We start from the raw sequence: 13,560 nt of genomic DNA on the forward strand, positions 1-13,560 counted from the left end.
AACACCCATGAACATATGAAATGTGTCTACTGACATAACATTACACTTTGAACCAGTGTCTACTTTGAGCTTGGTGGATTTACCATTGATCAGGACAGTACAAAATGCTTCATTCTTTGCCAGCAAATTTACTGCATCAATCTTCTCACCAATAACTGATACACAGTCTATGTAGAAAGTAGATTTGTAGCTCTCTATATGATCAACTTGCTTTTCTTAGTGACCCTTTTTTATAACTGTGTGAGGTTTACTTGATTTGCAAAACCTTTGAAAATGGTTCCATTTTTTACAGATGTGGTATTGCTAAGCACTTTTATCTTTTAGACTCATGATTGGAACCACAACTGCGACAGTTAATAATAAAGCTTGATTTGGGTTCTGCTGACTCACCCTTGTACTGCAATGAGCATGTCCTTTTCACTGAACTAGTCTTAGAAGTTGTTGGAAAACTATGGGTTTTAACTGCCATACCCACAGGGTTTACAGCTGCCATTAGGCCTGCTTCTGGTAGTCACATGTTGCATGCTGTCTACATTAGCTCTTGAACCTACTGAAACCATGTTCTTATCACTTGCAAGCATACTTGTATGCCTTTCTGTAATGTCATGGATTTGACAGATCTCAGTAGCTCTGCTCAGTGTAAAATCATTGTCACGAAGCAAAATCTTTCTCACTGCAGCACTATTAATACCACACACAAGCTTGTCCTTTATCAACTCATCTTTTAAATCATCAAACGTACATGTTTTAGTTTTGCTTCTCAGGTCAGTAATATAAGCTGTAAAAGTTTTTTCTGGCCTTTGATCTCTTGTGTAAAACAAATGCCTTTCTAATTATAATGTAACATTTGCCTGGGGGTTGCACATTTCCCTGAATTTGCATTTCAAACACTCGGGGTGTTCCCTTGATTCAGCTTGTGTAAGAATATGACAGTTTTGCCGTTCTTCTTCATATACTGTTGGTGCATACACAAATGAACGCTCTCTTTCAATGGCCTCTGACCAAGCTAGGTTTAGCAAACTGAATGCCTTGGTCTGAATAAGCTGCTTGTATAAAATATTGTACTCTTGCTCAATTATTCTCCAACTCTATGCAATATTCTGATCAAATACAAGTGGACCTGGTCTGCAAAATGCCTCTGCCATATTGACACATACCAGTGAATTTGTTTGCAAGTATGCACACACACACACACACACACACACACACACACACACACACACACACACACACACACACATGCCAGAAATGTATGCCAGCACATGTAAATACGCCTGATAGTACAAGCAGCCTCTGAATAACTGAACTTTGCAAAATAAGTCTTCTGGGCACAAGGATACTCTTGAAATCACTGTACTATACAAAATCACATCTTATCAGTGTAAGACATTTTTCAAAATAACTGCACAGTGCAAGTAACTGGGCAGAAGCTCAGTGTAAAAGAATATTTTGAAGTAACTGCACTTTTCGAATAAACAGTACACAGCACACTGAAACTTTTCCAAAATAGCTGTACTTTGCTAAATAACTGTACAGTGCAAGAAACACTCAATAATGGTGGCACTCTATGAAAAGACACACCCAAGAAACTTTTCAAAATGGCTGTATTTTGACTGCACTTTATGAAATAGTTGCACTTTGCACACAAATAAACTCTTTGGAATAAATGCACAGTAAAAGTCATACACTGTAAGCACTTTTACACACTTTGAGATACTTTGAATAACTCTAGTTATGCCCTGTATAGCTTCAATCAATGCAAAATAGTAGTTTATGCCAAAACGCAGTAACCTGACAAAAAACATGCAGTCAGCTTCCTTTATTTATTCTTAATGTGGGCTTTTTGCTCTTTATTATATTTGTTTTGCTCGTTTAATCTTTTTTCATGCCCATTATACTTTCTTGTGCTCATTTGACTCTAAACATGCTCGTTTTACTTTAAACATGCTTGGTTTTTAATTCCAAGATAATTCCAAATCCCTTACGTACTTTGCTGATAATCATTCTATCAAATATCTTAATTTCAAGCAGTTTGTTTAATTAATAAACTTTTTATGCCTGTCGTTTGCTTAATAATGCATTCTGTGCCCTTGTAATGCTGTTTTATCTTTTAAATAAAATAAATAACTTGTGCAAGTTTTCATTACCTTTAGTTCATTTATTTTTTGTACTCAGTTCACCTTCGCTGCTAACTCTGCACCTCGTAGCTCTGAAAAGCAGTGTCTGGAATCCTGGATCTGTCACTCATATGGTCAGGATAAAACAAACATCTGTGGGTTCTGTTCAAACAGCTTTATTATGTACAAACACATCAGGATTGAGGCTTAATAAGTTTAAATTAGATAAACGTATAAACAAACTAGCTATCACACTCATACATGTTCACTCTCTGTCTGCACTCTCAAAATGGCACTGATGGTAGCAGCTATTTATATGCAGGTGCTGTCCTTGGAAACGCTTCTTAAAAATCCAACACACACTGATACAATTTTGTTGGCAACTTCTATCTGCTTTTACGTTACTTCTTATTTAATTATTTATTTATTAAACTGATAAGTGCACTAGGTGCATGTGCCTCTTTTGAGAAATAACCCAGATGCATTGTTTGTTTAATTGTCTTGCTCAAAGACATTTCTGGAAAGAGGATATGGATGGACACAAGCTCAGAAATGTGATGAATTTCATTATCACCTAATAGCTTTGAATCCACTGTGATATATTGCACTTATTATACCTTATGTTGATAGTTTATGTTATGGCATTACTAATGTCATTTATGTATTTTCTTCTGGGTAAAATATATGCAAGGACTATGGTCTGCAGTAGCTTTATTTGCTAATGTATGTCTGCATGAGATGATTTTTTTTGGCATCTGTCTGTACCTATATTTGTATTTTCATTGCAAAAATATATTTTATAGTAGAATATGACTTTGTGTTATTCTGTTCTATGCATTTAGTGTGTTGTTTAACTCAAGTTTGTGCCCACTTTGGATGTACATGCTTTCTTTGTAATATTTATACATCAGTAGGGTGTACTTATCCTACCTGTTATTTGTAATTGCTCAGAATAACTTGTATGAGTCAGAAGTACATTATATATTCTTGTTTCTTCTGTAATCCCCCAAACCAGAAAAGAAATAAAGACAATGAGGGAAAAACTGAAGGAAGTGTCTAAAATAAGAGTACACTGAAATTAAACTAAAATATCTTTCATCAAAGGATGGGAAATCATCTGTGCTAATTGCCAGCTTGGATGGAAATTGAACATCTGTTATTTAATTCTCAAAATAAATCACTGTCATTTGTCAAGCATTCCTAATATGATTTAATAATATTGTTCACCAACAGATTAAATATAATAAAATGAACTAAAGTGATATATTCCTTGACTTATTGTTTTTATTCAGCTTGATCACATCTGCTTTCATTTATTCAAACTCTTCATATTTATTTTCAGAGGTAATATATGGTGTTAATACTTTTCTTTTTTTTTTTACTTAGAAATATTTGTCAATTATCAAGCGAATAATGACAGGCTTCACAATATATCATTTTAGTTCCATGCATCTAACTTTACAAACAGCATTCGACCAAAGTTTTCCATAAGTCTATTTAGTTGAGAAAAATAAATGTTATTAATCTTGAGCACAATATGGCAACTAGAAATATTACATCCTGCTTCCCTATAATGGATGCATTAAATGCCTATGAACATATGCCATTTCAAAGCACAAACTACCAACAAGAAAGCATCTCATTTTGGTTTCAAGCATACACTGTTTCTGTCAGTGCATTTTGTAGTCCATTCAAATAAAGTTCATATAGACCCAGAATTTGTTAGCTGCTCAGGCCTATAAAGAAGCACAAACTATTAATAAAGCTCTTTCAGTAGAATAAAACTAGGTAGCAGACTCAGGGGCAATCTGTACAATGTGCAACTTGTATGTGATACTTTTGGACATAGGTCAATACATGAAAAAGATCAACACAATATTGTTCTGGGCATACAAGCTATCATCTCTTCTGTCCAAGTCAGCCAAAGCTGTCCTAAGCAAAACAATATTTTTATTTCAACCCTAATATGGACTACCCATAATAGCACCATTCCCAAAGAAAATGCCAGAACTGTGCATGCCATCTCTAATAAAATCTGATGGTTCATTACAACTCCCAAATTAGTGAACACCACTTCCTAATTCTTGCCAAAGCTAAATGGCTCACAGAACATTTTAGAATCAACCTACTACTAGGATAATTAACTCACAAAGCCCTTTCTCCAGAAACATCTTCTCCTCTTACCTACAAACCTTTCACCAACCCCCACATATAATTTCAGGGGTATCTGTCAATCTCAACCCACCATACTAATTCCAAAAACACAACCTCATTGCACTGAACATGCATTCTGCATCCTAGTACCTAAACTGTAGGACTCTATTCTAGTCCAAATCAGAGACATCAGAATCATCTTGGATTTCTGACAATGACTCAAGGAGCACCTCCTCACCCACATAAAGCAGCTGCAATCATACAGGTCACATCACATGACCCCTGAAGCTCTCTCACACCCCTTTATCATCTTTCCTTATCTTGTCCTCCCCTCAGTCACTGCTTCTCGGTCATCCTACCTTTGAATTCTCTTTGCCTCTGTCACACTTCCTTTCTACTCCTCTTTCGAGTGCATGCTTCTCCCTCCATTTCTGTCTTCTCCCAAAAGTATTATATCCTGGAACCATTCTGTCTTGACTCTTCTGATGTCTTCATACTTGTCTATATACTGAAATGCTGCTGTCCCTGTAGCACAAGCCCTCTCAGTCATTATGGCTATATTTTATCCACAAATCTCTGTCAGGCATAATTCGTTTTTTTCCATTCATGTTTTCACTTTGTAAACTGCTTCTTGAACTAACTGTAGCATATGTTTTGCATCTATAAAAAAAAAAAAATATAGATATATATATATATATATATATATATATATATATATATATATATATATCTTGCATAGCATATCCTTGTATATATAAATATGTTTTGTTCATTCCTTATGTGATTCTGTTCATCCTTGCCGTGCCTGCAAATGGTCCATTGATTTCACTGCACAACACCAGTAAACAAATATAAATGAATAAGTACATATTCAAATATTCTCCTTAGCAATGGATTTATAATGCACAAAGAACAGAAATGTAGACTGATTTGTAAGTAATAATCAGGGAATCATGCAAAATGTACCTTAGTACTGAAAACTATTAACCACAATAAAAGCCTTAACACAGAAAAAACAGCATATATGTTACAATGAAATAATGCATGTGGCAATAAATAGCACAACACAATGCTCAGCTGAGGAAACATGTCCCACTCATCCATGTGGAGTATAGCCAGGAGTATTACTATGTAATGCAGCCCATTTTACTGTATTCCATAACCAGAGGAGAATAATATCTGAAGAGTACTAGTGAGCAGCACAATTAATAGCTTTTCCCAGTTATATATATTTTGTGACACTGTCCACTCCAACCTCTATACTTGTAATATTAACCTTATGATAGTCATATACCTGTCTCTGATCCTGTTTTACTCCCCACCTGTTAACTACAATATTAGCATTTTTCACCGTGCATAAGTCCTTCCCTTACCCCCATTTCTTTGAATTTCTAAGAACTTATCACATGATCTATTATCTGCCTGACAAACACATAACAACATCTCCTTCAATGTTCAGTGTTCAACATCTACTAATGCACAAGGATCTTTTATACCGTAACACTTGCCTGCACTTTCATATGAATATAATTTAATTACAGACTGTTATGTGTAATTGTTAATATATGCTATTAATGTCTATTCATGTATATTTCTGAATCTCTGTTTAAAAATGCTTGTAATATGTTGCAGATTTTCTCCCCAGGTTGTCTTTGAAAAGGAGATTTTTAACTAAATCCAGTTGGATAAATTAAAAAAAAAGCAAAATAAAATCAACATGGAAATTAACTGGAACCCATACTGCTTGGACTGCATCACTTCTTCTAATTGTGAAGGCCTAATAACATGGATAATAGCAATGATGGAATCTCATAATGCAGCATCATAGTGCTAGCAGGAATAGTGACTATAAGGGAAAACAGTGGACAATGTGCAAGTGTTGGCCCAGAATGGCAGGTTGTGTGAAGAGAAGACAGGCTTGTCTACTGTTCAGGCTGGTATGTTTTCTTTTTAAAAACAGGGAGCTTGATTGGTAGGTAAAAACACACACACACACACAAAACGCACACATATGTGTGTGTGTGTGTGTGTGTGTGTGTGTCTATTTATCTATATCTATATATAGCTGTTTCTCTCTCTCTCTTTATATATATATATATATATATATATATATATATATATATATATATATACATATACATATATACATGTGTATATATATATATATATATATATATATATATATATATATATATATATATATATATATATATATATATATATATATATATATATATATATATATATATATATATGGGTCTACTTCATTTCACCTAACTTCCAATTCACTGACTTTCATTTCACTGACCCCATTTCACTGAAATTTCATTTGACTGACACTTCATTTCACTGACAGTTCATTTGACTGACAAGTATTATTAGCAAGAAAATGGAATATGCCCCCTTCCCCACTGTAGTGCGACCCTGGAGTTAGAATATATAGTTGGGGGGGCACAGCCCCCCACATCGGGGGTGTGGGGGCGCAGCCCCCCACTTCATTTCATATGATATTGTTAAGTTTTGATATAATATTGCTTAGTAAAAGAAAAGTAAGTGGGGGGCTGCGCCCCCCACACCCCCCGTTGTGGGGGGCTGTGCCCCCCACACCCCCCCAACTATATATTCTAACTCCAGGGTCGCACTACAGTGGGGAAGGGGGCATATTCCATTTTCTTGCTAATAATACTTGTCAGTCAAATGAACTGTCAGTGAAATGAAGTGTCAGTCAAATTAAATTTCAGTCATTTGGTCTCAGTCAAATGGGAGTCAGTGAATTGGAAGTTAGGTGAAACAAAGTAGACCCATATATATATATATATATATATATATATATATATATATATATATATATATATATATATATATATATACATACACACACACACACACAGATTGGCAGACAGATCAGACAGACAAAATAATTTCATTTGGAATGGAAACTTTGGCTAATTAACCCCCTTGCATCGAACAGTTTTTTACAAATGTAGAACGTCTGTGCATTCCCCAGATACAAATGAGTTTGTCAAAAAAACTCATTAAAAGTTAGTTAAGCAGCTTCTGTCACAATGGTTTTTGCCTGGAAACTGCCTCTCATCCATTCTGTGGAGCTACTCGAATGATGTAAAAACTGTCAAAGTACAACCAGCACAACATTCTGATAGTTATGATAGTATACTGGGTGGGTCCAGTGTTTTTTTTGCTGTGATGTCCACCACCACACTGTACATAATACCCATAACAGCAGCCATGGAGTGTTTGCACAGAACACACTAACCAAATGCAGTATTACACATGTATTCCTGCTATATCTTGACGGGACGACAAGGCAATTGTGGCTCTAATGTGACATGTGACAAAAATCTCAGATTCCTATTATATTATAAGATCATAACTATCTCCTGATTGTAAATCTCACCACTATCATGAATGTTGTATGCATCAAGAAAAGTACATGTCACAAAGGGTATGAGTTGGTCTTGCAGACAAATAGCAATCAGCATCTTAAAAGGACACCTTTTCGACCACAGTGTAAGGTCAGATCCTGTAGCACCTTTTTTTGTAGCAGCCTTGTCTTTATCCATTTCATCTGACTACTGACTACCATTAAGTGGATTAATTGCCTACTTGCTTCACTGACAGAAGTTCATGTTACCCAGGAAGACCCCAGACAACAGGCCCAGTGTTGACTAGTGGCAGACTAACAAAAGCCCTTTGAATATGCCACAGGGTAGAGGTTTCCACTGTACACTTCTCAGACTGGAAATATAAATACAGTCATCAGAAAAGTACAATACAGATCCCGTTTTGGCTATGATCATCTTGTAAGACAAAACACTGGATGCATACAGGAATTGCTGTGACATTCTCTATGCTATAAACCTATCCTATATGTCTGTAGATGTGTGACAGTGTTGCTATCTCAGTCGCTACTAGCATAATGACATTTGAAGTTACACAAGAAGGAACCTTAACCAGAGATCCACCATTACCAGTTTAGTTTCTGGTATCTGCTACTCAGCCCTTGGTGATTAGTTAGTTACCAGTGATGGCATCTGAACACAAGAAGCACAGAAACACATTAATTCTTATATGGATGTCATTGCCTAACCTATATTGCTCCAAATAAGCAGTCCAGAAATGCTAAACACTGCAGTGATGCATGCCCTACCTGATGTGATACTGGTTGCAACATACCTAAAGTGACATTGTGTAATGTACAGCAAAGAGTCTGCATTAAAACATACATTAAAGTGGCACAGTAATATACAACATAAGTCATTTATACCTACATGTACAATACATTTCAAGCTTGTCCCTGAAAAAAACACCTGGGTGAAGCCTGTATACCAAGACATGTGCCCAATTGCTTTGCAAAGGGGAATTCAATATTATGCAATATGGGCATGTATGGCTGCATGGCAAAACAGAAAGCAAACAAACTGAAGGGATATATAATGCAGGTAATCCAAGTTAAATCATACTGACTTATTTAAATCTTCTTCTACAAAGACCAACCAGTTGGAAAAAAACTGCTGAAAATTATCTCCTACCAACCAGGGGAGAAGCCCCCCTGCACATACCTTGTTCTAGCAACCCCCAACATGGTCCCATTACATAAACACACATACACACACACATACATATATATATATATATATATATATATATATATATATATATATATATATATATATATATAAATATATATATATTTATATTGCAGTTAAAAGTATCATCAGTTCAGAATATTAATGGTATGAACTACAACATCAGAATGTCAACAGTTCAGAATGTAGACAGAACAAAATGTAGATAGATCAGAATGTAAACATAGTTAAGTCGGTTGGCGTAAGAGGTGATTGTGTTTGTGAGTGTTGGAGGGCTAGGATTAGAGTAAAAGCTAGTTAGGGGGATTAGGTTTAGGGATGGAGCAGGGACAAGTGCTGAGCTATGGGTAGGATTAGAGTAAGGGTTAGCACACATTAGTAAGGTGGCAAGGGGGGATTTTGCTCCAAAGTCTGTTCTCCTGAAAAAAAAAAAGATTCACTAAAAATAAGCAAAAACAACCAAATAGTGTTTTTACAGGGAAGCGATGCCTTACATACCCTTATCGTCCTAAGTATATCAACTGTAGAATGCACAAGTCTAGAGAAAGAGATGTTTCCCTATTTTTCGTATTCAGAAATTTTGTTAAAACATCAGTGCCCTATTCGTTCTTTTTGAAATCTATTTCCTTTCTATAAGTTTACTCATCAGAAACTGCATTCAATAAGAATGACATTTAGCGTATGCAGTGGATGTTTCCATACACATAGACACACACGTATGTATTACAAAACTGCAGGGTTTGGTTTGTACTGTTGAAAAACATTTATTTTGGGGTAAGTTACAATTCTTCATGATCCACTCTAATGCCAACAAATAATTTTCTTCAATGTGACTTACTTTAAATAACAGAACTGTAAAATCAGTGAGTTTTGTATGCTCTATCACCAGTTGTTTTACATAGAAATTCACAATGTATGACAAAGTGCTGTTACGTCCATTTTTTTATGGGTGTAAGTATGCAACAAATGCTTGAGTAAGTGAAGTCCCCTAGGAAAAATGCATTTGGTTTAACCTGCCAATGGTGTTAAGATAATTTCCATGATGTAATAGTTGGATTTGTTACAGGTAAACTGGTTCTCCAGGAAATCAAATTTAGAGTCCTAGATAATGCCATTTATGACAAATACAGATACTACCCACAGTTACTCAGGAGCCTGAAAGTGAGATACACATTTAGCCATAGTAGAAATTGAGTGCTGTCACTGCACTGAAACCATGTCTTAGCAACCTCACAAATATGGATAGGTTTGAATTGAAGGAAGGCACAATTTCTGGCATCTTTCTATTTACAGGAATGTCCAGCAGGGGAATTCTGCTTAAAATGACAATGAGGGGCCAGCAAAGACTTTAGCTAATGAGCAGTAGCCCCAATATGAAAGAGGTAAGCCAACCCTGGTGAAAAAGGAAGTCTTATTTATCATCTTGTCCCAGGTCAACATATACTTGATTCCCTTAAAATGACACCAACTACTTATGCCATTGTTAAAACAAAACAAATTCTCTTATTCCATCACAGTATCATTCTTGGTATAGGTGAGATATCACGTAAGACCAATGTCTCTCCTCCCACAATACATGCATAAAACATTCCATTGTGTGTTTCTATTTGTCCCTCTCCATGGAGTGCCACAGGTCATTCACAGCCACATGGATCACTTGAGGGGGCAATTACCAACGATTGATTGTACCAGGGTAAATTTTATAACATGTTTACTTTCATAGACAAATCGATTTCTAGCAATTTTGCTAGGAAAGAAAAGAAATTAGAAAGAAATCGAGTTGATTACCTGAAAAGGGTTGCTTATCCAAAATCTAGCAACCAAATCAGTTCCCCCTCTGATAGTCACAATGGAAACACCAAAGAAGCAGGAAGTGACAGCATATATGAAAATCCCGCCCCTGTTGCTCAAAAATTTCCGAGGCGTTCAGAGAGGATAAGGAACCAACATTTTCAAACCAACTCGACAGGGGAAATGAATTCAATGCATCACAAACAGAATTGGAGGAATTCGAGGCAATACAGGAACTAGAAAGTGATAGTATCAATAGTGACATGCTTTCAAGGGAATGTTGTCTGGTTTTAATGATAACCAAAAACACACAAGGTGACTTTGCTTTATTCAACTTCCCTACAAATATGTTTGACAGTTCTTTAGTGAATGTGTTGAACAGAGGGTTTACTTTTGTTCCCTCTTCTAGATCGAAAATTGACGATTTGTTGATTGATTTTAAACTGTTTTTAAGGAAGCTTAATTTTGCAATACTTTTCAAGACTAAGGAAATGGACAATGTAGTTTCTACTTTAACCAGAAAAAACCCTTTTAACCCCCCCTCCCCCTCACAGCACCATCGCTACTATTTATGTAACTGTGTGAAAATGAATTTAGATTGTTATTACAGAAAAAAACAATGCAGTTTAACAACTTGCCTTTTACTGAGAATGAGCTATTAAGGAAGTTATTTAATGACAAAAGCTTGAGGGTAATGAAACTCCACAAGGGTGGGGGTGTTGTGATTATGAATTATAAAGATTACTTAAACAAAATACATGCTTGTTTGTACCAGGGTGAATTTTATGATGCAACATTGTTGAATATGGTACGCATTTCCTATGCAGAAATTGACTGGTTGCTTCAGGACATATTAGAACAGGGGTAGATTACAGTAGATGAGTGGAAGTTTTTTGAGGTCAAATATCCAATTGTTCCCTCTATTTTCAGGCTCTCTAAGATACACAAAAACTTGTTGGACCCACCAGTGAAACCAACTATAAATACTGCCAGTTCTAAGACCCACCCCCCCAAGCAAAATGTATTGACCTGAAGTTGAAAAATGTATTGGATGTATATGAGCACATTGTTAAAGATTCATGGGATTTTATAGAAAAACTTAGAAAGGTCAAATACGATGATAATTTGATATTTTGTACTGCTGATGTGATGAATCTTTTTAATCTGATACCCTATGACATTGGACTTGAATGGTTTCACGAGTTTCTCATTGAGTGTAAAAAGTTTTCCAACAATGAATTCAACTATTTGGATATTTGCATGGAACTGGTGTTAAAAAAATGTTGTGTTTATTAGTGGTCAATATTTCTTGCAGAAGAAAGGTGTGGCAATGGGGGCAGCTTATGCCCCCATCTTTGCTAATATAATTCTGCTTCAGTGGGAAAAGAAATACATTCTTGGGCAATTTGCTATACCCCCCTGGGATATTTATTTGCATTTTCTGGATGGTATATTTATTGTATGGAATAAATCCAGGGATGAACTGCAAACCTACATCAACCTACATCAACTATATGAATGAATCCACTACTTTTTTTGAAGTTTACTTCTCAATGGAGTGATACTAACATAGCTTATTTGGACGTAGAGATTTCTAAAGACAAGTTAAACCAGAGATTGGTTAGCAATATTTATCCAAAGCCCACTTTTTCTAAAAGTTTCCTGCATTATGACAGCTGCCACTGAGAGCACCAGAAGAGGGGGACAATAAAGGCTCAACTGGTTCGACTTACCAGGATGGTGACAGATGATGAGACCTTTAAAACAGAAGCAGGTAAACCTATTGATATGTTAATTTCCAGGGGTTATCCCCCCAATATAATACAGGGTATATATACCGAAGTTGAACATAAAAGAGCTATTGGTCATTATGTCCCTGTCTAGTAATAATGATGAGAGGGTGGACTTTTCATCTCCTAGTCACAACAGCTGTGATGGATTTACCCATGCCTTTGTTACCACCTATACCAGTGATTGTTCACATATGTGTAACATTCTGAGAAAGAAATGGAATATTTTTTCTTGTTTTTATGGTTACTTGGATAACATTGGAACTACTCCTAGGACTGTGTTTAGGTGTGGTAGATCTCTAAATAATTTATTGGAATCCAATAAGGATGACCACCTGTTTCCGACTTATAGGAAGTTTGAGACACATAAATGTGGAGTTTGTAGACAATGTCCTTTTATTAAGGTACAGGATGTAATTATTGTGAACAAAATGCAAATTCACACCAAGTTTTTTTTTGTAATTGTAGCTCTGTGGAAATTATTTATTTGGCTCAATGTTCTCAGTGTCCTTGTTTTTATGTTGGGAAAACCCAAAGAAAATTTAGAGAAAGAATATATGAACATGTCTTGGATATTAAGAAAGGAATCTTAAAAACGCCCTGGCCAAGCACGTGTTAGACCACCCTTAACACTGTTTTGGTTTTCTTGGTTTGGATATAGTTAGAAAAAATACAAGAGGGGGCCCATGGAATGACCTCATCGAATTAAGGGAACTCAATTGACAGATTAGGCTAAATGCCTATAACTACCCTGGCCTAAATGAGAAAGTGTCTATTTCCAATGTTTTGAAACTGCATTCTTATTCTCTATAGTATATATGGTTTTTATTGTGTGATTATTTTAATATTTTTTTTTAACTTTGCATTGTATTGCTTACATGATTATGCTTTGTCAAGCTCTGATTGGTTAACTTGGTCATATGTTTATGTATGTGAGGGATATTTAAACAGAGTGATTCTACTAGTTAAGTGTTTCTGAATAAGTATGTGATACATTCTGATGAAAGCACTTAAGCAATAAATGTTGAGTCTTCTAGCTGCTTCTGTGGTTATCTTTATCCAGCTTGTTTATCAAATGGTACAGAGCTTGAGTCTGACTTT

Source organism: Protopterus annectens, chromosome 1.part1 (genome assembly GCF_019279795.1).
Source record: "Protopterus annectens isolate FY-2018-M chromosome 1.part1, PAN1.0, whole genome shotgun sequence".
Taxonomy (NCBI): Eukaryota; Metazoa; Chordata; order Ceratodontiformes; family Protopteridae; genus Protopterus; species Protopterus annectens.